This window comes from Podarcis tiliguerta, assembly GCF_965153285.1.
Source record: "Podarcis tiliguerta genome assembly, chromosome: 10".
NCBI classification, from domain to species: domain Eukaryota; kingdom Metazoa; phylum Chordata; class Lepidosauria; order Squamata; family Lacertidae; genus Podarcis; species Podarcis tiliguerta.
In genome coordinates this window covers 22,962,201-22,984,603 of record NC_139543.1, presented here as the reverse complement: position 1 = coordinate 22,984,603, position 22,403 = coordinate 22,962,201, and positions in this window count along the sequence as shown.

The following is a 22,403-nucleotide window of genomic DNA, read 5'->3' as shown; positions in this document are numbered from 1 at the left end:
CAAGTTTCATCTGAACACGTTAAGAGGTAAGGGTTCAATTAATACACAAAATCAAATGTGTGATAACAAGTAATTTTCAACTTTGTCAGTTCTTAATTATTTTTCCCCATCAGCAATTGCACAAGTGAGAAATTATGTTTCTTCCTGCACAGTGAGGCTCTGATTTTATTTTATTTTTTGCATTATAACAGCAGTCCCCATATGTGTTTGATAAACTGCTTTGGAAAATCGGGGGAGATGGACAAACATAATCTTTCTGTTAAAGACAGAAAGCCTGGATGAGCATATGAGAACTGAGTTGGAAGCTTTTGGAAATACAAAATCATCTGAATTGCATCTGGACAATAGAAAACTTGAAGACAACTTTGGAGTCCCTATACCATGTCTTCAATAAATCCCCCTTTGCAGGCCTTGTTAAGATTTGGCGAAAGGCAGATTCAAATATTTCACTTTTTGAAAGTCCCAAATTTTAAACAGTAATACTTCAGAAAATAGTGCAGTGTGACATTTGCCATGGGCACCAAAATAACATGCTACTTCTGCATGTATGCTACTAAAATGCGTCACAAATAACATACATGTGGCCTCTCTTTTCTAAGACATATTGGGACAATTTGTTAAACTAAGAGGAACAAGGTAGGCTCCTTTGATGAATTGTCTAGAAACAAACAGACATCAAATGAACAAAGTCAATGGTCCAAGATTTGTTTAAACATTAGTGCAACCATAGACCATAAAACCACCAACTTTTAGGCATACAATGGTACCTCGGGTTATGTACTTAATTCGTTCCGGAGGTCCATACTTAACCTGAAACTGTTCTTAACCTGAAGCACCACTTTATCTAATGGGGCCTCCTGCTGCTGCCACGCTGCCGGAGCACGATTTCTGTTCTCATCCTGAAGCAAAGTTCTTAACCTGAAGTTCTGGGTTAGTGGAGTCTGTAACCTGAAGCGTATGTAACCTGACGCGTATGTAACACAAGGTACCACTGTATACCATACTTTCCCGTCTATAAGATGCCTCCATGTATAAGACAGGGGGGGGGGGGATGGCAGATTTGTGGAGCTTTTTTTGCGGAAGACTGCCCAGAGTTACTGTGTTTTTTTTGGGGGGGGGGTTGCTGAAAATCGCTCACCTGCACACGTTGCAGAACCCGCCTCCCATCTGTCACATCACCGGCAGAAGCTGCCAATCGCCCGCCCAACTGCCAGAGCGTCAGCCAATCAACACCACCCATTGATGCAGTAACCAATAACACGCACAACAGCCATGGCAGCAACCAATCAAACGCCCACCCTATGCACTACCCGTGTGTAAGACAACCCCCACTTTTTAGCATGATTTTTTTAAATAAAAAAACTAGTCTTATACACGGAAACATATAGTACTTAAAGCTGGCTCAACTACGAAGATCTGAATTTTTTAACCCTCATTTTTTGAAATAGTGTAACAATTTTATTCATGTGTTTTGTATACAGATATTATGACTCCAGCTAAATGCCCAGTTTCTTAGCATGTTCAAAAGGTAGGTTTGTCCGATTGCACAAATGTTTGAGGCCTGAACAGTGACAGCACTTTGCAGCAGTGGTTTTAGTTCTCTCACAAATTTGGATAAAAGTAAAGTATTCAGGTTATGAATCAGTACTTTCACAATCATTTTGGCCACATGAGTGTTGATTTGATGCTGTGTTATGCAAACCTTTCATGAGCACTTGCACAAATTCCCTTATGTATACTGAAACTGACAGCAGCCACAAGTAGGCTATTTTTAAGTGTATTCCCTGAATCTGAGTTTGTATTCCACTGCCCTCTTCAGGAAGAAACACAGTAGCACAAGGATAATTGGTGAAAGCAGAAGAAAAAATCATCACAGCTGATAAAAGTGGTCTCTGGTCCACGAAAACACGTCATAATAATTTCTTAGTTTTGTTAGTTTAAACTGCAACAGACTAACACAGACTGGAAACTGACAAAAACAAGACTTCCTTCCGCTTTTGAACGAGCATGTTGTCTGCATATAGTTGTGGTGATCATATACAGTGAGGGGGAGGAAGTATTTGATCCCCTGCTAAATTTGCCCATTTGCCCTCTGACAAAGAAATGACCAATCCATAATTTTAATGGTAGGTTTATTGTAGCTGTGAGAGACAGGATAACAACAGGAAAACCCCCAGAAACCCAGAAGACAAAAGTCAGAGATTGATGTGCATTTTAATGAGTGAAATAAGTATTTGATCCCTTTGCAAAAGATGACTTAGTACTTGGTGACAAAACCCTTGTTGGCAATTACAGAGGTCATACATTTCTTGTAGGTGGCCACCAGGTTTGCACACTTCTTAGGAGGAATTTTGTCCCACTCCTCTTTGCAGATCCTCTCCAAGTCAGTAAGATTTCGAGGCTGATGTGTAGCTCCCTCCACAGCTTCAGCTCCCTCCACAGATTTTCGATAGGATTAAGGTCTGGAGACTACCTAGGCCACTCCAGGACCTTAATATGCTTCTTCTTGAGCCACTCCTTTGTTGCCTTGGCCGTGTGTTTTGGGTCATTGTCATGCTGGAATACCCATCCTCAACCCATTTTCAATGCCCTGGCTGAGGGAAGGAGGTGCTCACCCAAGATTTGACAATACATGGTCCCATCCATCGTCCCTTCGATGCGGTGAAGGTGTCCTGTCCCCTTAGCAGAAAAACACCCCCAAAGCATAATATGTCCCCCTCCATGTTTGACGGTGGGGATGGTGTTCTTGGGGTCGTAGACAGCATTCCTCCTCCTCCAAACACGGCGAGTTCAGTTGATGCCAAAGAGCTCAAAGATTTTGGTTTCATCTGATCACAACACTTTCACCCAGTTCTCCTCTGGGTCATTCAGATTTGCATTGGCAAACTGCAGACAGGCCTGTACATGTGCTGTATTGAGCAAGGGGACCTTGTGGGGCTCTGCAAGATCTCAGTCCTTCATGGCGTAGTGTGTTACCAACTGTTTTCATGGTGACTATGGTCCCAGCTGCCCTGAGATCATTGACAAGTTCCCCCCATGTAGTTCTTGGCTGATTCATCACCGTTCTGATCATTGCAACTCCATGAGATGAGATCTTGCATGGAGCCCCAGACCGAGGAAGGTTGACAGTTATTTTGTGTTTCTTCCATTTGTAAATTATTGTACCAACTGTTGTCACCTTCTCACCAAGCTGCTTGGCAATAGTCTTGTAGCCCAGTCCAGCCTTCTGCAGGTCTACAATCTTGTCCCTGACATCCTTGGACAGCTCTTTGATCTTGGTCATGGTGGCTACTTTGGAATCTGCTGGATTGATTGCTTCTGTCGACAGGTGCCTTTTGTACAGGTACTGTAATGAGCTGGGATGACAGGTAAGACCTCTCCCTTACAGCAGGTGCTTCTAATCTCAGCTCGTTACATACAGTGAAGATACCAGGTAGCCTGCCATCTGGCTGGTTGATAGGGGATCAAATACTTCTTTCATTCTTTATAATTCAACAAAACTGAATTTCTCCCCAAACTCCAGGAGAGGGTCTGTGGTCTGAGGAGAATCTTGAGATAGAATCCTGGAGGTGTGGAGGGAATTAGCAACGTTTATCGGCATCCCATCTCTTTGATCCTGCTAGAAGAAACTCAGTTTACTGTATATACTTAAGTATAAGCCGACTTTTCCAGCACATTTTTAATGCTGAAAAAAAAACCCCCTCAGCTTATACTCGAGTGAGGGTCCCTGTCGGTGGCTGTCAGCGGTGGAGGAACGAGTTGTTCTTCCTCCGTCGCTGCTGCCACCAGCCTCTGCCTCTCGGCAGCACCCTAGGTAGGCAGGGGGACGGGGGGGGGGGCTAGGGGGGAGAGAAGCCCCCTCTACCATGTGTGCATGCGTGCGCGCACACACGCACTCCGACCCTCCAGGAGGTTTGTGGTGTGGTGAACTGGCTTATACTCGAGTCAATAAGTTTTCCCAGATTTTGTGGTAAAATTAGGTGCCTCAGCTTATATTCGGGTCGGCTTATAAGGTAAAGGTAAAGGTACCCCTGCCCGTACGGGCCAGTCTTGACAGACTCTAGGGTTGTGCGCCCATCTCACTCAAAGAGGCCGGGGGCCAGCGCTGTCCAAAGACACTTCCGGGTCACGTGGCCAGCGTGACATCGCTGCTCTGGCGAGCCAGAGCCGCACACGGAAACGCCGTTTACCTTCCCGCTAGTAAGCGGTCCCTATTTATCTACTTGCACCCGAGAGTGCTTTCGAACTGCTAGGTTGGCAGGCGCTGGGACTGAACAACGGGAGCGCACCCCGCCGCGGGGATTCGAACCGCCGACCTTTTGATCGGCAAGCCCTAGGTGCTGAGGCTTTAACCCACAGCGCCACCCGCGTCCCGGGTCGGCTTATACTCGAGTATATATGGTATTTTCTTCATTTTTTTCGTGAAAACTAGTATTTTAATATATTTCTGTGTAACAATAGCGGTGGTGGTGGTAGTACTACTAAATAATTATGATAATACTTAAACCATAAGCAACTTAATTGTTGAAGAATAGCTTTTTGCTCAAATGCAAGGAAGTCACTAGGCTTCAGCCCTGTCAGGCTTCTTGAATAACCTATACATGTGGGACCTGTGTGGGACCTTAAGTCACATGACTTCAGTGGGACATGTTCTGTACAATTGAGCCTTGAGTCACATGCAAGGGGAAAGAACACCAACATGTGTATGACCAATTCTTTACATTTTTAAGACTGGTCAATAATTTCACATATTCATGTGCACACAGACATATTTACAGAGAAATTCCAGATGCTGGCATTGATTTCCCAATGTGTTCAGTGAATGGACTGTGTCAATTCCTTAAGTCATCCGTGTTATAGTGCTGGAAAGGAATTGTTGTGATGGCCTAAAGTGACACCAACCAAGAATGCCATGGAAACGAAAGGAAGCAACTTGTTTTCCTTGCTGATGCCATTTGCCATAAACAGCTTATGAATAGCCAAAACTGCTCTCTCTTTACTATGTATACCTGAGGTGCTTTCTAAAATGTCTGATTATAGCTTGCAGGGTGGATCATTTATTTATTTGTTAAATTTCTATAAAGATTAAAAGGTAAAGGACCCCTGGACGGTTAGGTCCAGTCAAAGGCGACTATGGGGTTGTGGCGCTCATCTCGCTTTCAGGCTGAGGGAGCCGGTGTTTCTCCACAGACAGCTTTCCGGGTCATCTGGCTGCAATGGAAGCCAAAGTACACAGAAACGCTGTTTACCCTCCCGCTGCAGCGATACCTATTTATCTACTTGCACTGGTGTGCTTTCAAACTGCTAGGTTGGCAGAAGCTGTGACACAGCAATGGGAGCTCGCCCCATCATGCAGATTTGAACTGCTGACCTTCTGATCAGCAAGCCCAAGAGGCTCGGTGGTTTAGACCACAATGCATCATGTTAAATTTCTATACCACCCTTCATTACAAGATCTCAGGACACTTCACAGAATGAAATACAAGATAAAAACACAAGTTTTAAAGCAAAACAACAACAAAATAATAACCTCCCCCCTTTCCCCCGACACATTTAAAAGGCTGTAGAATATTAATTAGCCAAAGGTCTGGTTGAAGAGGAATGTTTTCATCTGGCACCTAAAAATATATACCATACTTCTCTGTGTACAGTGGTACCTTGTTTTGAGTCCAGGATCCATTCCGGAGCCCCGGATGCTCCATGAAAGGGATGCTCGACAAAGTGCCGCTCTGCGCACATGCGTGAAGCGGTTTGCACTTCTGCACATGCGCGAGCGGCAAACCCAGAAGTAACCTGTTCCGGTACTTCCGGGTTTGCTGCTGACGTTCGCCGAAATGGACAGTCTGTTCACGGAGGTATTACTGTATAAGACCAGGTTTCTTTACTCTAAAATAAGTTTAGAAATCGGGGAGGCATGTCACGCACAGATAGTGCATATGCATATTTTCTTAAATTGGAGTCCCCAAAAGTAGGGGGCGTCTTATACATGGAAAAACACGGTAATGAAGGAGCCAGGTGAACCTCCGTGAGGAGAGCATTCTACAGTAACTAGTTGTTCGGCCCTACAAATGTTATTCATTCATACAGCCTGTAAGGTAACATACAGTATGTCAATTTTTAATGCCTATGTTCATATAAGTAGGTTCAAAACTCCAGGCAAGCTGTATGTTCGGTGGATTTCTTTTTTGCCTTCTGTCAATTTTCTGGTAGCTTTCTTCTTGTAGAACCACTCACTTTTGGAATTTGTATGAAACATCTGAAAACACACTTTTTAAAATCATGATCTTGATTAGCAGGCAGATTTTCCTGCATTTATATTTACCTCCAGTGATACAAGATACATCTCCAACAAGCACCCCTTGTCGTGAATATTATTGATTTTGTGTATGCTCTTTTTGATTTTGTGTATGCTCCCTTTGTAATATTTTTTGTAAATTTTTTAAAATATTTTTTTCAAAAATAATAATAATAAAATAAGCAAACAAAAATCAAACCACCACCTAACATTTATACTTCTAATAAATAATCCTACTATTTTACAAACCTTCTTTAAACCTCAAGACTTCCTTCCACCCCCTTCTACTGGTTCTTTACATCTTACATCATTCTCTGCATTTTGTTATTTTTATCTACTTGTTACACCTTTACATTCTCTAATACTTTACTACTTACAAGTGCTTAATTTAACCTGCCAATGTACCAATTGTTTACAGTATTTCTGCACATACACAATAAATTCTCCCCATTCTTTTTTAAACTTCTCATTGTCAGAGTCTCTGAGTTTTGCCATCTGTTTTGCCATTTCTGCATAGTCCATAAGTTTTATTTGCCATTCTTCTATTGTTGGCAACTGTTCTTCTTTGCATCTTTGGGCTAACAGGATCCGGGCTGCTGTTATGTACATAAACAATTTATTCTGTTCTTTGGGAACTACTGTTCCTATTACACCTAGTAGAAAAGCTTCTGGTTTCTTTGCAAAGATTAGTTTAAACATTTTCTTCAATTCATCATATATCATTTCCCAGAAGCTTTTAATAACCTTGCATTCCCACCACATATGATAAAATGTACCCGCTATCTTTGTAATAAGTCACAGCATCAAGAGTTTTATTTGTTAGACTTGGATATCATCATTGTATTGGAGATTTTTGAGCGATATGCATAGAGCATTACAGGGATAGTCAAGTTGTGGTCTCCAGATGTTGCTGGACCTCCCATCATCCCTGACTTTGTCAGCATTACAGACACATACCTTCCAACATTTCTCTGATGAAAATAGGGACCTCCTTTTCTAATTATTATTATTATTATTATTATTATTATTATTATTATCATTATTACAGTGGTACCTTGGTTTGCAAACAGTCTGGTTTGCATACGTTTTGGATTACAAACCCGGCAAACCCGGAAGTGCGTGTCCTGGTTTGCAAACTTTTTTTGGATTACAACCCTTTTTTATTATTATTACGAACAATTTTGGGGGGGAGGCCCCATTGGTGAAAGCGTGCCTTGGGTTACAACCTGTTTTGGTTTACAAACGGACCTCTGGAATGGATTATGGTTGTAAACCAAGGTACCACTGTATTATTATATCTGACTGCATTGCCCTAGTCATTCTGGGCTGTTTCCAACATATATAAAGACATAATAAAATAATGAACATTCAAAAACTTCCCTATACAGGGCTGCCTTCAGGTGTCTTCTAAGGTCTCCTTGACTTGGGGATCTCATGACTCCAGACCCTCCAACATTTCTCTGATGAATATAGGGTTGTCCTAAGGGAAAGTGAGACATTCGGGTATCAAATCAGAAACTGAGACGGCTTTTGTAAATCCCGAACTGTCCCTGGAAAATGGGGACACTTGGAGTGTCTGCAGGCAGCCTTCCAGACACTATGTCCAGAATGCCTCACCTTGAGGAAGCACCTCACTCCCCGGTCCTTATTTGATTGAGTTGGATGGATTGGGCCGGTCCCGATTCCGGATCTGCCTGCTAAACATGCCCCATACAGAATCGTCTGATAGCTACAGCTCCATGGGGGAAGTAACATAATCGTGCAAATTTTCAGAGAGAAGCATCTTAAACATATTTTGTTAAAATCAAAGGGGGAAGCAGGTTCCGCTGCAGTTCCGACATGGCTGCTGGGAACGGATGCAACAAACACCGCATCATTTCATCTTATTTCCTGCAACCAGGTGCAGCTCTGCACGAGGGATTTGGGATATGAATTAGGTGAATATTTATCAGTGTGCAAATGAATCGTATAGCGATTTGCAAGTGGGCATTTCTGTAGGCACATAAATTGCAAAAAGAAAAAAAGGATAAAGGTGATGAAATTGTATTACCCTAGTTGAGGTGAACTTCCCATACATGTCTAAGGTAGAGAGGAAACATTTTGTCTTTGTGAACATTTATTAACTGGAAAACTAGAGCAAGCAGGCAGGGGAGTGAGTAAGAGAGCTGTGCTCCATTTTGTGAGATATTCCTAAACATTCTAATCATCTTGCAGTAAAAGTATCTTATTTTATTTTTAACTAACTTTGCAAACTTCTTTCCTGTTAGGGGCAGTGTGTCCACTGCACTCTGTCTCAGAGATCTGGAACCGGCTACATTTTTCTCCCCGTACAGATATGCCAAAAGCCACGGCTTCTCTCCAACCTCCCTCGCTGCTCCACTTCCCCAATCACTTGAGCAAGGAATAGCAGTAATCTAATTCAGACCACAGGAGGCCCCCAGAGAGCAGCAGAAACAAACGGCTCCAAGCCTCTTAGGTTTTCGCATTGATGTGGAGGAGAGGTCAGCGAAATGTCTGTCAAAACGGCATGTGAAGAACTGCAGGCTGGGCTCCTGCTCCCAACGGCTTTGCACCTCACACGGCCTTACAAACAGCATTTATTTAACAAACTGTGCATCCAAAATGAAATGTTTGAGTCCATGTAAATTTCATCAGATTAAAAAAAAAAAAAAAGCAAAATAAGAGAGAATTGCAAGGTGTCTTTGGAGCACCTTGAAATGTTTCCTACTCTAGGCATGTCGCCATGGCAATCCTGTTTGAGTTGCATATTTTCAGCACCTTTCTTCCCTGTTTATGGGCCTTGTTGTAATAAAAGAATACATTGCGCGCCAGGGCTCATTGAAATGCATCTCATTATTCCAATCAGCCCCCTGAGTCATTGCTTTATTGTATTACATTCTCTCCCTACTGTATTTGAACTTTCTTATAATATGAAATCTGATTCCAAGTCCATTACAACCAGTTGCAAATTAGCTTTTATTCCACCCTAACTGTTGAAGTGTGTTTTAATAAATTCATGCCAATAATTTTATAACCTAATATTCACGCGCTTTATCTTATAATTACCATGCCCTAAATTAATCTAGTTATGGCTCTGATTTATGTCATACAGTTCCTGATCCCATGGTGGCTTAAGCCCATTCCGTGTTTTTGTCAGTGAGAAAACCCATGACAGAATGTCATTTTATGCTCATGTTAGTTGCCAGTGAGTTCTAAAACAAGCAAAAAGTCTATGGTATCACTTGTGCCATTTTCTTGCAAGGTTTCCCAGCAGTTTAGCGTCATTCATTCATTTGTGTATTTATTGAAGGTACAGGCATACTGTCCTTCATATATCCCAGTGTGCAGTAAGAAAGGGCAACAATATATAATTTCATTATTTCACATGACTATTGCACATGTATAGAGACGCAGGTGGCACTGTGGTCTAAACCACTGAGCCTAGGGCTTGCCGATTGGAAGGTCGGCAGTTCGAATCCCCGCGATGGGGTGAGCTCCCATTGTTCAGTCCCAGCTCCTGCCCACCTAGCATGTCAAAGTGCAAGTATATAAATAGGTACCCCTCCAGCGGGAAGGTAAGCGGCGTTTCTGGGTGATGCTTCTGGTTTGCCAGAAGTGGCTTAGTCATGCTGGCCATATGACCCAGAAGCTGTCTGCGGACAAACGCCGGCTCCCTCGGCCTATAGAGCGAGATGAGTGCCGCAACCTCAGAGTTGTCCGCGACTGGACCTAATGGTCAGGGGTACATTTACCTTTTTATTGCACGTGTAGGACTGCAATGGTATGAATAATTTAGAGACAGAAAAGGAGTTACTTCTGTCTGTCAGGGACTGGCTGGATGAGGAAGAGTGGTGGAAGCCCCCCACCCAAGAGCCCCCCAGGGAAGGCACAGAAGAAGGTGACTTAGATCCTGGATCCTGGTGACAGGACACCGGCTGCACCTCAGAGGAGGGGACAAGATGGGAGATCGTAGAAGCAGAAGTCTGAGAGATAGCAAAGAGGCCGAAGTAGGCAGGTGGCCTGGCACAGGGCAGGGTGCTGAGGTTACTAGTTTGGATGCCGGCTCTGACAGAGATGACAGAGGGGAGTCAGACCCTGCATGTCCCCCACAGATCCACCCTGACAGCTTCTCTGCTGATGGCTCTCTGATCCCACTTACGCCTAGAATGCAACTGGTGTTACATGTTGTCAAGCAACAAGCCAGGCAGGCACAGAGAGAGGCTCCGGAGACTCGCCGTAGCAAAAGGAGCCCTGACTCAGAAAGCTAGAGAATGAAGGAGGGGCTGCACACCAGTTTGAACAACTTCTTCACTGGGGTGGGGGGTTGCCTTTATGTGCCTCCTTGTATTTTTTCTTCTTCCCTTAATAAAGAAATGAACTGCAAGTTTAGCCTCACTAACTCTCTCTGACTTGTGAATGACCTGCTCTTCCTGTCAGCCCTGTGACAGTGTCTAAAGAATGAATCCTGTGGAACAGAAGACCATGAGAACAGGCCCGTCAGATCCAGCCCCCTGTTCTCACAGTGGTCATCCAGACGTCTGCTGGCCCTTCAGGCAGGGCCTGAGTGAAATGGCACTCTCCCAACTTAGGATTCCCAACAACCAGGGGAGCTTCATTCATTAGAGCAAATGGGGTGCTGTCCCACCAACCTCAGCCAGCCCCCATCTGCCTCCCTTCTTACTCACAACCAGTTGAGGGGAGTGACACTGTCTGTCAGCTTCCTCCTGCAACTTACTCTCAGTGTTGCTCTTATAGAACTCCTCAAGCAAGAGGATGGGAATGAAACTAAAGTTAATTGGCTCTGCCTGCCATTGGCTCCAGCTCTAACTACTGTTGATTTCCATATTTCCGGTCCTAATGGGCACAAGCTGCCACTGCTACCAACTGGTATTTAGATACTGCCCCCAACAATGGAGGGAGAACCTAGCCATCATGACTAGTAGCTATTGGTAACCTCATCCTCCATAAAACAGCTTTCTCCAGGTTGGTGCCCACCAGATGGTTTTGACTACAACTCCCATCGTACACACCCAGTATAGTCAATGGTCAGGGATGGAAAACATCTCACAAACATCTGGAGGTCATTGGGTTGGAGAACAAACCAATTGAAGCTTGGAGCTGAGAGGTCCTCACAGAAGGTGGTAAAGACACTGCCTTAGACAAAGATGGTCCCATAGGAAAGTTTTTTATGTGACCTTTGGAGGCTGGAAGAAAGTTGTTGTGCTGTTGATGGATCTGGACTACGTAGAGCAATAAATTAAAAACACGCCTGGAGAAACTTTTCTGTGCCTAGCTGTTCATTGCAGGATGTTATGTACTAAGCTTGGACCCTGGAACAATAGGCAAGTAGGATCCTAGAATGCAACAACTGATTGGCCTGCAGGAAAAGACCAATCAGGCTCCAGGAGGGAAGCAGAATCAGCCAATCAGATGGGACTCATTGTGTAAATAATGTATATAAAAGCCTGAGGTTTGGGGGGCAATTCAGTCACTGTTTTACAAGCTGCAATAAAGAGCATGAAATCACTACAGGACTCCGAGTACATTTCACAGGACCTGAGCCTTGACTTGCTGAACAGAATGGCAGCAGCACAAACATTATTTTCAGAAGAAACACTCTTGGCATCCATATAGTTTATGTCTGGAGTTAAAATAGTGTGGACCCTTGCAGACTGAAAAGACAGCACAGGGAGGAAGGGTGTTACACATTCTTGAGATGCCATATCCAGTCTACCATAGCATAACAAAGGGTATCTTAGCTGAGAGAACAGCTGTGCTGAAATCTCAAAATACATCTTGTGTGTGTAACAGGGAAAAGGGCAAGGGAAACCAGTAATAACAAATAATGTAGTGCAAGAGGTTTTTTTGGTTTTTTAAAGATATATAATTCTGACATTGGGGGAGGACTCAAACTTTTTCAGAGCAAACCTCCCTCAGGCCCAGATGGAGGTTGGAGGACTTTTCTGAGCTTCCCAAAGGAAAATTAACAACAATGGAAAAGGGCATATTTGACCATAGCTGAGCCATCACACATGACTCTGCATTGGCAGCGGCAGTGGAGTTATATTTACCATAATGTGTGGATTTATTGATTTATTTGGCACTGCAAGTACACCAAACACGCAGCTGTTAAGGGCAGCAGCTACCTAATCTGCATACTGAACAGCATGAAGAGTACTCATGTGGCTACAGTAAACACATTTTCCTCCATAGAGATTATCTTTCAGTAGCGTTGAAACAACTGGCTCTTGGCTATGGGCCGCCTCACACATGACTGTTTTCCTACATAGATAATCTCTGTGGAAGACAAGGGGCATTTATCACAATGTGTGCTTTGAGAAAAGCCATAGGAAAGCAACTAGAAAATGGCCAAACACGTCTTTCTTTGTAATGTCAGAATGATCAGATGTAAGCATGAAACTATGCAGAACATCCTGAGGACTCTACAAGATGTGTTCATATTCATGTGTCACCAACTTTTTATTTATTTAAAGGAGACTTTTTGATTTGATTTGATTTTTTTATGTAGCTGTTTCTCTCACATACATTTTTTTCAAAGAGGCTTTAAGGAAATGAAATGTTGGCTGTGAACAAAGGTGATTTCCCAAAACTGCTTCCATATATGAAAGCCGCATGTATATCTTATAGTATGTGACAAATGCATGTGTCTTCCTTGTCATGTGTGCATGGAGCAGAACTCTTGGCTTCCTGTGGCTTCCTGACACATATGCATACAGTGACGTGATCGGTCACCAGCACATAATGATCAGTAGTGAAAGATCTAAACATTTACAATTACTTTTATCTCCTTCAAGAAACTGCTTACTGACCAAGGCTGCACAAGACTTCTTAAAGGCATAACTACTCAATGGGTTCTCTGACAGATTAAACAGAAAAGTGCTCCCCGAGATTATACCGGAGTGAGTTTTCCCCACCCTTGGGACAAAGGGAGAACATGTGCCACCCTAGGATTATTTGAGTAAGTAGTGTCACTTGTGGATGGGTAGATAAATCTTCAAACCTTTCTCATCCTTTTTGTTGTAACCTACCAGCCTACCAGGACGTGGGTGGTGCTGTGGGTTAAACCACAGAGCCTAGGACTTGCTGATCAGAAGGTCAGCGGTTCGAATCCCCGCTATGGGGTGAGCTCCCGTTGCTCGGTCCCTGCTCCTGCCAACCTAGCAGTTCGAAAGCACGTCAAAGTGCAAGTAGATAAATAGGTACCGCTCCGGAGGGAAGGTAAACAGCGTTTCCGTGCACTGCTCTGGTTCGCCAGAAGCGGCTTAGTCATGCTGGCCACATGACTGTACGCCGGCTCCCTCGGCCAATAAAGCGAGATGAGCGCCGCAACCCTAGAGTCGGTCATGACTGGACCTAATGGTCAGGGGTCCCTTTACCTTTACTTACTAGCCCATCCCTTAAGGAACTTCAGATTAGCCACCAATTCAGCAGCTAAGGAGGAATTTGGTTCATAATTAGCAAAGGGAGCAACTTTTCATGCCTATTTCAATAATTTTGGATGAGGCTGGGTTTATTCGGCCAATGGGCACCCACACTAGTCACAACAGGCTAATAGGGCATGCAGTGACAGAAAACTGAAAAGGCTGTCATGGTGAGCACCCTGAGGCATCTGTATGGTGAAGGGATGCTGCTGAACCCACCTCTCATTGCCAGCCAACCAGCTGGGTTGAGGACAAGAGCATCATTTGGGCCTTCGGGGCTTTGCCCTAACGAATGCTGAAGAGTGGGGAAGGGGTTGATCAGTCAGGTGCTTCCTCAGTTCACCTGCATGGAAGAGCACAGATCACTTAAACTACTGCTCAGAGCTAGAGGGAGAGTCTCATCTGTCTCTTCCAGGTAAGGTTGCCCACATTGGTTTGAGCTAGTCAATCTGGTCTTGTTGCAGCTTCTTGTTCAGCCCGGGCACTGAGGTCCAGCTCCGAGGGCCTTCTGGCAGTTCCCTCACTGGGAGAAGTGAAGTTGCAGGGAACCAGGCAGAGGGCCTCCTCAGTAGTGGTGCCCTCCCTGTGGAATGCCCTCCCATCAGATGTCAAGTAGATAAAGAACTACACAACTTTTAGAAGATGTCTGAAGGCAGCCCTGTATCAAGAAGTTTTCAATGTTTAATGTTTTATTACATTTTTATACGTGCTGGAAGCTGCCCAAAGTGGCTGGGGCAACCCATTCAGATGGGCAGGGTACAAATAATAAAATTGTTGTTTTTTGTTGCTGCAGCTGCTGCTGTTGCTGCAGATTCTTGTTTAATGCAATAAACTGGGGTCTCTCAGATCCATGTTTTGGCTTCCAGTTCCCCTTTTAGGGTGCGAGAGTTTCCCTGCATGGAAGTAATATCTGTGTAGTAAATTCTTGCCCGGAACAGCCTTGCGCTGTGCTTGTAATTATAGGTCAGTTCACAGCTGCCCTTTCTTTGGCACTCCTTGCAGAGAGCTTTGGCCTTTATCTCTGGATCACTTAACCACACTTGTAAAAACAGGGACAAACTCACAGCTGGCAAGTCAGCACTTCTGTTGATCTGTATTGATTTACATCACCGGATCATCTTGCCAGAGGACTAAAACACCCAGAGCAAATGCATCTAATGAAATGTAACTGAGGTTTATGCTCAGGTTTATTTAGGAAGATAAATTCATAACAGGAAAGAAAATATAGTCTCTTTATCTGAAAAAGAAATGAAAACCACTTTCCAAGCATCTTACTCACTCCATCTGGCCGGTGCCATTATTATTTTTCATGATTAGTTTGCTTGCTTTAGCAAGATGCCTCATACTGAGTCAGATCGCTGGGTTCATCTAGCTCAGCACAGTTAAGAACGAGTGGAAGCAGTCCTCCAGGGTTTCAGGTAAGGGTTTCTTCCAGCTCTACTGGAGATGCCAGGGATTGAACCTGGAACCTTTCAACATGTTACATGTTGAAAGAAAAGTACCCTATATGAAAATGATGTACTGTTAGTATTTAACTCCTAGTAAATTAGCAAAACTGTATAAAACGGGGTCAAATGTATGCCAGAAATGTAAGGAAAAAGAAGGCACCTTTTATCATATGTGGTGGAAATGCAAGGTAGTAAAATAATTTTGGGAAATGATATATAATGAGTTGAAAAAAATGTTTAAAATAACCTTTTCTAAAAGCAACAACAACCCCGAAGCCTTTCGTTTAGGAATTCTAGGTGCCGAAATCCCAAGAGAGCAGAAAAGACTATTTATGTATGCGGCCACAGCTGCACGGATGTTATTGGCTCAGAGATGGAAAGAAGATAAAGTCCCCACCAGAGAAGAATGGCAGATGAAGTTGATGGATTATGACCAAATGGCCAAAATGACCAGAAGAATCAGAAGCCAGAAAGACCAAAATTTTAATAAGGAATGGGAGGAATTTAGAACTTATCTTAAAAACCATTGTAAACAGCTAAAATTGTTAGTAGGATTGGAATATCACTTGTAGTTTAATTGTGAATTTTGGATACAATGGAGAGGTAGAAGATTTTGGATTATCATAAAAGATGCAGGAGGAAATGATTAACAATAGGACCCACAAAGGGGAGGAGGGAAGTCTAAGAGATTCCTTGGAATCTTGTTTTTATGTTGTAAGTTGGACATGTGACTATAAATTTTTAATTTGAAAAACCATATATATATAGAGAGAGAGAGAGAGAGAGAGAGAACCTGGGACCTTCTGTATGCAAACAAATACTCTGTCCCTGAGCTATGGCCCTTCCTCTTGTATATTGCAGTAGAATTGCCACTCACTGCAAATGTTTTGCTGCTATTCTTGGAGACAAAGCTCCTGCCAACATCAGAAACTCTGCTTTTACAAAAAGCAGACAAAAATCAGTCAGTTACGGACACCTCCACCACTCCAGCCTTCCTTGCAAAAATCCTAGATTAACTGGACCCTGTGTAGCATCTGCCACAGTTGTTCAATGTTGGCTTCCAATGCATATTTAAGCATATTAGCATAAGAAGAGCCCAGGTGGATCAGACCAAAGGCACACCTAGTTCTGCATCCTGCTTTTATAGCGCCCACCAGATGCCTACAAGAAGCCCACAAGGAGGGCATGAGTATAGCAGCCCTGCTCCCACTCTCAGAAACAGAGTGTACAGAAGGATGCCGCCTTGTATGCCATGAATTTATCTAAGTACGCTTAAGCCCGTTGGTTGCAGTGGTCTTAAGAACATTTAACTCTGCGCTGAATAATGGCCTATGAGTTAAATTTGTATCACACTAAATATAGCAACTCCAATCTTTCATTTCTCATCCTAGGCCCCAGTGGAATTAGCAAGAATTGGGCACCCTTCCAGTTCAGATCCTGAAGCCCATAACCAGATTCCACAGAGTCCATGACACCTCCTGCCTGACATTTCTCCACATGGGGAGCAGTGAGAGTTGACAAAGCTCCTACTCCTTCAGCCATGGAACATCTATTTCTGACCAACTGGCACTTCTTTTACCACCTTCCTTAAGATTCTGGGACCCCAAGGATTTTAAAACTCGTGTGTTATCATTTGCCCCTGAGATGTCTGTGTTTCACAAAATTGAAGACTTTTTAGTAATAATTGCTGCAAGCAATCATATAATTGTCTGGTAATCAAACCCACACTTTTTTAAAAAGAAAAAATTAGTATTGCTTGATGGAATGGGACAGATGTCACAAGACCATGATATTAGTGGGTTGTGAATTGCATGAGTCAACAGCTCTCTATTAGGAGAGCTTTAAATGACATATCTTGTGGGAAATGCCTGGCCAACAAGTGTATGATAAGCAGGTTGTATCCTTGTCAGGACTGTTTGATGTTAGTTGTAATTTATATCAATGCTCCCTATGTGAACCATGTGTGTGCATATAATCAGTGGCCACATGTACCAAGTCTGTTGTCCATCAGAAAACAACCTATCCACCTTGCTTTAGGGATTAACACCAAATTAGGAAGGGCCAGCCTCAAAATTAAACTTCCATATTGACTGGTTCCAACTTTGCAGCTAATAGCAACCCCCATCTCTGAGGACTCCTTGGCCAAACACTTAGAGCAAAATCCCATGTCCTAAACAGCTGACTTGAAACAGAAAGCATTTTCTTATGGGTAGTATGAAAGTAAACAAACAAACACAAATTCTGGGGGGAAGTTATTCAGCATGGTTCCAAGCCATCTGTGCATCATGTCCTCTGGCCTTGATCTTGAACTTGGAAGGAAATGGAAAGCATGGAGAAGGAAGTGCTCAGGGACCCATCATTCCCTACTCCAGGACCTTCTGGGCCAGACAATGTGGCCTTGCTGGACTCCATGTACTCAGGAGACACACTCCCAGTGTACTTCTCACCACCTCCATGCTGTAAAAGTCAATGGCTGCAGAACCAGGCAATGGCCCTCTAAGAACTCAGGTAATTCCTCAGAGGAATACCAGGACCAGACCAGCCAGTCTTCAAAAGACATAAGCTCTTCTTGCTTGAAGGCGAATGCTCCAGCCACACTTTCTACCCAGCTCTATCCAAGATCCTGACAGGCCCTGCCTTGTCTTGCCAGCAAGGGCCTCCACTGCTGTCATCTGAGGCTTGGGGCTTGGTGGGACAGGACATGGCACACTGATGGCTAGTAGGTCTTAGCCTAGAAACTTACAAAGTCTGACGTTGTAGCTTGGCCCACTGTCCCCTGCAGAGTCACTTCGGAAAAGTCAGAATTACTTGTATCTTTTGGTTTCTTTCCAGCTTGCCTGTGCCTATTGATCCTTTTGCTTCTTAGGGTTGGACCCAAAGGTACTTTGTTGACTCTCATACTGTTCCGGAGGATACCCTAGCCCTCAGGAGCAGTTTGGCTGCGGGGTAGGGGTGAGTCTGCAATTGATAAGAGGATGGCAAAAATGGGTGCATTTTTAATAATGCAACAACACCTTTGGATCCCAACATGTCTGTTGACTGCTATATTTCCCCCCGCCAGTGAAATGCTCTAAACTGGTGTAGTCAGTCATGCCATGTGACCAGTCAGAAGGCGCTGGGGTTTGAAAGACTCCACATGTAGTGACCGGATGGCATAGAGCTATCCCATTGCATTGCCTTCTAAGAAAACAGGTTGCTTTTGACGATGGCTGCAAAAAAATTCTTGAGGAGGAGTATTTACTAAACAAGAACCTGCAAGCTCTGTTGTAATCAAATCACTGAGCTGGTTTGTGACAAGCTCACTTGAATAAGGATGCATAAGATGGAGTGAAAACCACTGTATTTTCAAGCAAAACAAGATGGCTTTGTTGTGTTAAATGTGTGTAAGTCCTGCATCAACTTCCAGTGAATCTGTGTGAATGCTTTCAAGACTTGGGACTTTTTATTGATTTATTCAATTTTAGCCACCACCGCTTCTACAAAACTTCACTGAAAGCAAGTGTAGTTGGCGAAGACCAAATCAAATAATCCTTCTGTGGTTGTTTTCCAGCCCTTGTGGCAGATGTTTCTTTAGTTTACATTGGCTGGCTTATGTTAAGGCAGCTGGCAAAAGCTGTACTTTTTTCTGTGGTATGAATTACGATTTTCATGCAACGTGAATGTGGCATTTCTGTAGCATGAATCTCATTGGTTGGAATTCGAGCAGTGAGGTCAGGAGTGGCCAACTTCTATGGGGTCAGTAGGCACATATGGAATGTTGAGAAAGTGGCAGTTACAAAATGGCTGCTTTGAGGGCGTTGCATAATATAAAATGGCTGCCATGGGGCTGTGCAGGCGAGGCTGAGCCCCCACAAGCAGGAACTGAGCAGGAAGTGTAAACAGTCTCTCACACATTGTAGACATTTATATGCATTTTATTCAGTTTTTCATGGACTTTTCAGTTTTGTGGACTTTTGCATGCATTTTATTCAGTTTTTCATTAATGAAAACAGAGGACATAACATGGGCATTGCAGATGGTTCCAAATAATACATCGAAAATGCAGTTATGCGTTGTGGCTTTTTGAAGAGATATTTACCTCTCAGGGGCACTACAGGTGGTACTGTTGGGTATACTGGCCCTTGCAGATGCTGCATTGTTAACCCCTGATTAGACTATTACATGGTGTTGTGTATTCTGATCTCTTTAGCATTTCTTATATTGAGTAATATATAAGCAGCAAATGTCATTTGGCAGTGACAGAGAAATCAATAATGCTTAGACTTCAGAATGGTGGATATATGAAATTTCCTCTGGTCAGCAGTTAAAGTGAGGGTGGCAGGTGCTTGATTCAGCTTCTGCTCTAACCATGAGCCCAAAGCTCACGTTTGCTCATTCTGTAACTTTGCAATTTTCCACTATAGAAGTGACTCACATGCTTACTGCATGCCAACTGCAGCGTCAATATTTTGCACTTTGTACCATGGTCAGAGCACCCCTTGGCTCTGAAGGGCAGGGCGTCTCTCCCAGTATGCATGCCAGAAATAAAGGGAAACCACAGCCGTGTGATTTAAAAGATTATATTGTGCTCTGATTTCCACAACAGTAGCATTTGTTTGCCATTTGTTTACTTTGCAGTTCCTCTCACAGGTAGTGTGGTCAAAACAGCAAAGATTTAAAGACACAATACCCTTACTACAGCTGCTTCCAAACTGAGGGACTTGGAAATAACAAATTCATTGGGAGCCTTGCCCTATGCAGAAGGCCTATGGAGCTGGGATGCATGCCTAATAAAACATAAATTTGTAAGCCCAGATAATGCCACAAGCGACAAATCCAAAGTGCATATTTAGTGACAAATATAGTTCTTGACATAGCCTACAGGACTGTTAGACTGGTGAAGATGAAACACTTTATCTTACTATATCCTTATGCCTTTTTAAAAAAAAATGAATTCTAGCAAGGAAAAGCAGCATTTATGCACACTTCTTCTTGAACTTTCTCCTTTTTTAAAAAAAAAATGCCAAGTTAAATTTCCTTTGGAGATACATTAATCTGGAAAGATAGTCTCAAGTTTTTAAAGACAAAAATAAGTAAGTGCATGTACCCAGACTACGCAGGGTTGGGTAGTCCTATCTTATGGATTTGGATAAATTTATAGATTATGGGATGTCTACCCCATTCTTATCTGGGTGCTAAGCAAAAACTAAAACTAAAAAAAAAATCCCAGGCATTTTAAAGAACAATTTTATGAATTTCTTCTCTAGCTTGCTATACTTTAAAAATTTGTATTTTATTATTACAGAACAGGTTGCTCTGTTGCAATCTGGGATGTGTGGTCCTCCAAATAAAGAGTAGTGATTTGACTGAAATAGGGGTAGGGTCAGATAGGGGTAAGGACAGATCGTGAAGCTGAGGCTCCAATACTTTGGCCACCTCATGAGAAGAGAAGACTCACTGGAAAAGACCCTGATGTTGGGAAAGATGGAGGGCACAAGGAGAAGGGGACGACAGAGGACGAGATGGTTGGAGAGTGTTCTCGAAGCTACCAGCCTGAGTTTGACCAAACTGCGGGTGGCAGTGGAAGACAGGAGTGCCTGGCGTGCTCTGGTCCATGGGGTCACGAAGAGTCGGACACGACTGAACGACTAAACAACAACAACAACAGGGGTAGGGTCAAGAAATGTCCCCCATCCCTTTCCTCATGGCTGAATTGGACCCAACCATGGGATCTCCACATATTTAAAATACTTGAACTGTGCCAATCATATACAAACAGGATAATGAGGATCTGATTTTAAAAGGAAAAAGGGGTGCACTGGGCAAGCTGTGTGGAGCCTTTTGACTACATATGCGGCATATGTTCTTGCAGGTGGACTCCCTTTCCCTGCAGTTTCATTCACAAAGCTCTGATAAGGGTAGAGCATTTGGCTAGGTACAAATAAGTTGGGAAGAGTGTTCTACTGAAATGTCAACAGTGGGACTAAGACTGCATGCAACGCTAACGTCTCACAACAAATGAAATTGATCTGTAGAAAACACAGCTTGAAAAAAGAGACAATACACGTATTTTTGTAAACTAAGAGATCTTTAATAAAAATAGATTTAAAAAACAAACAAACAAACAATGGGACCAGAGGAAAGTTTTTGCTGCTAAAATCCATTTTGCTGCTAAAATCAGAAACTCTTTGTACAGGATTGGCCTAGTTTGTTCTTCCTTTTATATATCCCACCTTTTTCACCATGATGGAACCCGAGGCATCATACATGGAGTTCCTAGGCAGATGCAGACCATACCTTGTGTTCAAACATGGCTCTTCCATCATCATGGCTAGCCTGGTTCTTTCTCTTGCATATTCCCCTCCCCAGCCTCATCAGCTCCCTGTCCCAGTTAATGTTATTTATTTAGGCATTTATATCCTGCTTTTCTGGGCAGAACCCTCTACAAACTGGCTTACAGTATGCAACAACACTAATGACAGTGCCAAAAGTCATAAAAACAATTTAATGTGAAAACACCAATCACATTCAAGTGAGCTAGCAGCATTTAAACATCTCAGTCTGGACCGGCAAGGATAAAACATAAAGCAAGAGCAATGCTAAAACCTCAGCTAAAACCACAAACAAGGCTATAAAGAGAAGCAGAAGAGAACAAGAGCACCACAAGCAAATCCCAGGAACCAAGAGGCTTTTAGTAACACAGACTTGCCTGCAGAGTGGCTGCGGCTGAACATAAACAAACATGGTGCCATGAACTCTAGAAGGATGCAGAGGCAATGGGAATAGAATACGTCACCCACTGAGAATAGTTGTGCATGTGGTTTCGACTCCTGTAATGTACTGTCTGTGGGGCAACCCTTTCGCCTGGTTTGGAAACTGCAGCTAATATGAAATGAAGAGGTTAGAGTGTTTAAGTCAGACACTCAGCTGAAAAGGCAGTGCTGGCTACCTGTTAGCTACAGAGCCAAGTTCAAGGTTTTGTTGCTGACATTTAAACAACTTGGGACCAGGATCCCTAGCAGACAGTTTCCTCTGGGACAGACCAAGCCAATCTCTCAGAACATCCAGAAAGAGACCCTGATGGTCATTCTACAACCAGCAGATTGCCACATGGTGACAATATGGAGACAGGCCTTTTCAATGATAGAATCCACCTTCTGGAATGCTCTCCCACAGGATTGTGGGAGGTGGAGACAGTAATGACTTGTACATGCCCCTTATGTTTACCCAAACTTTCCT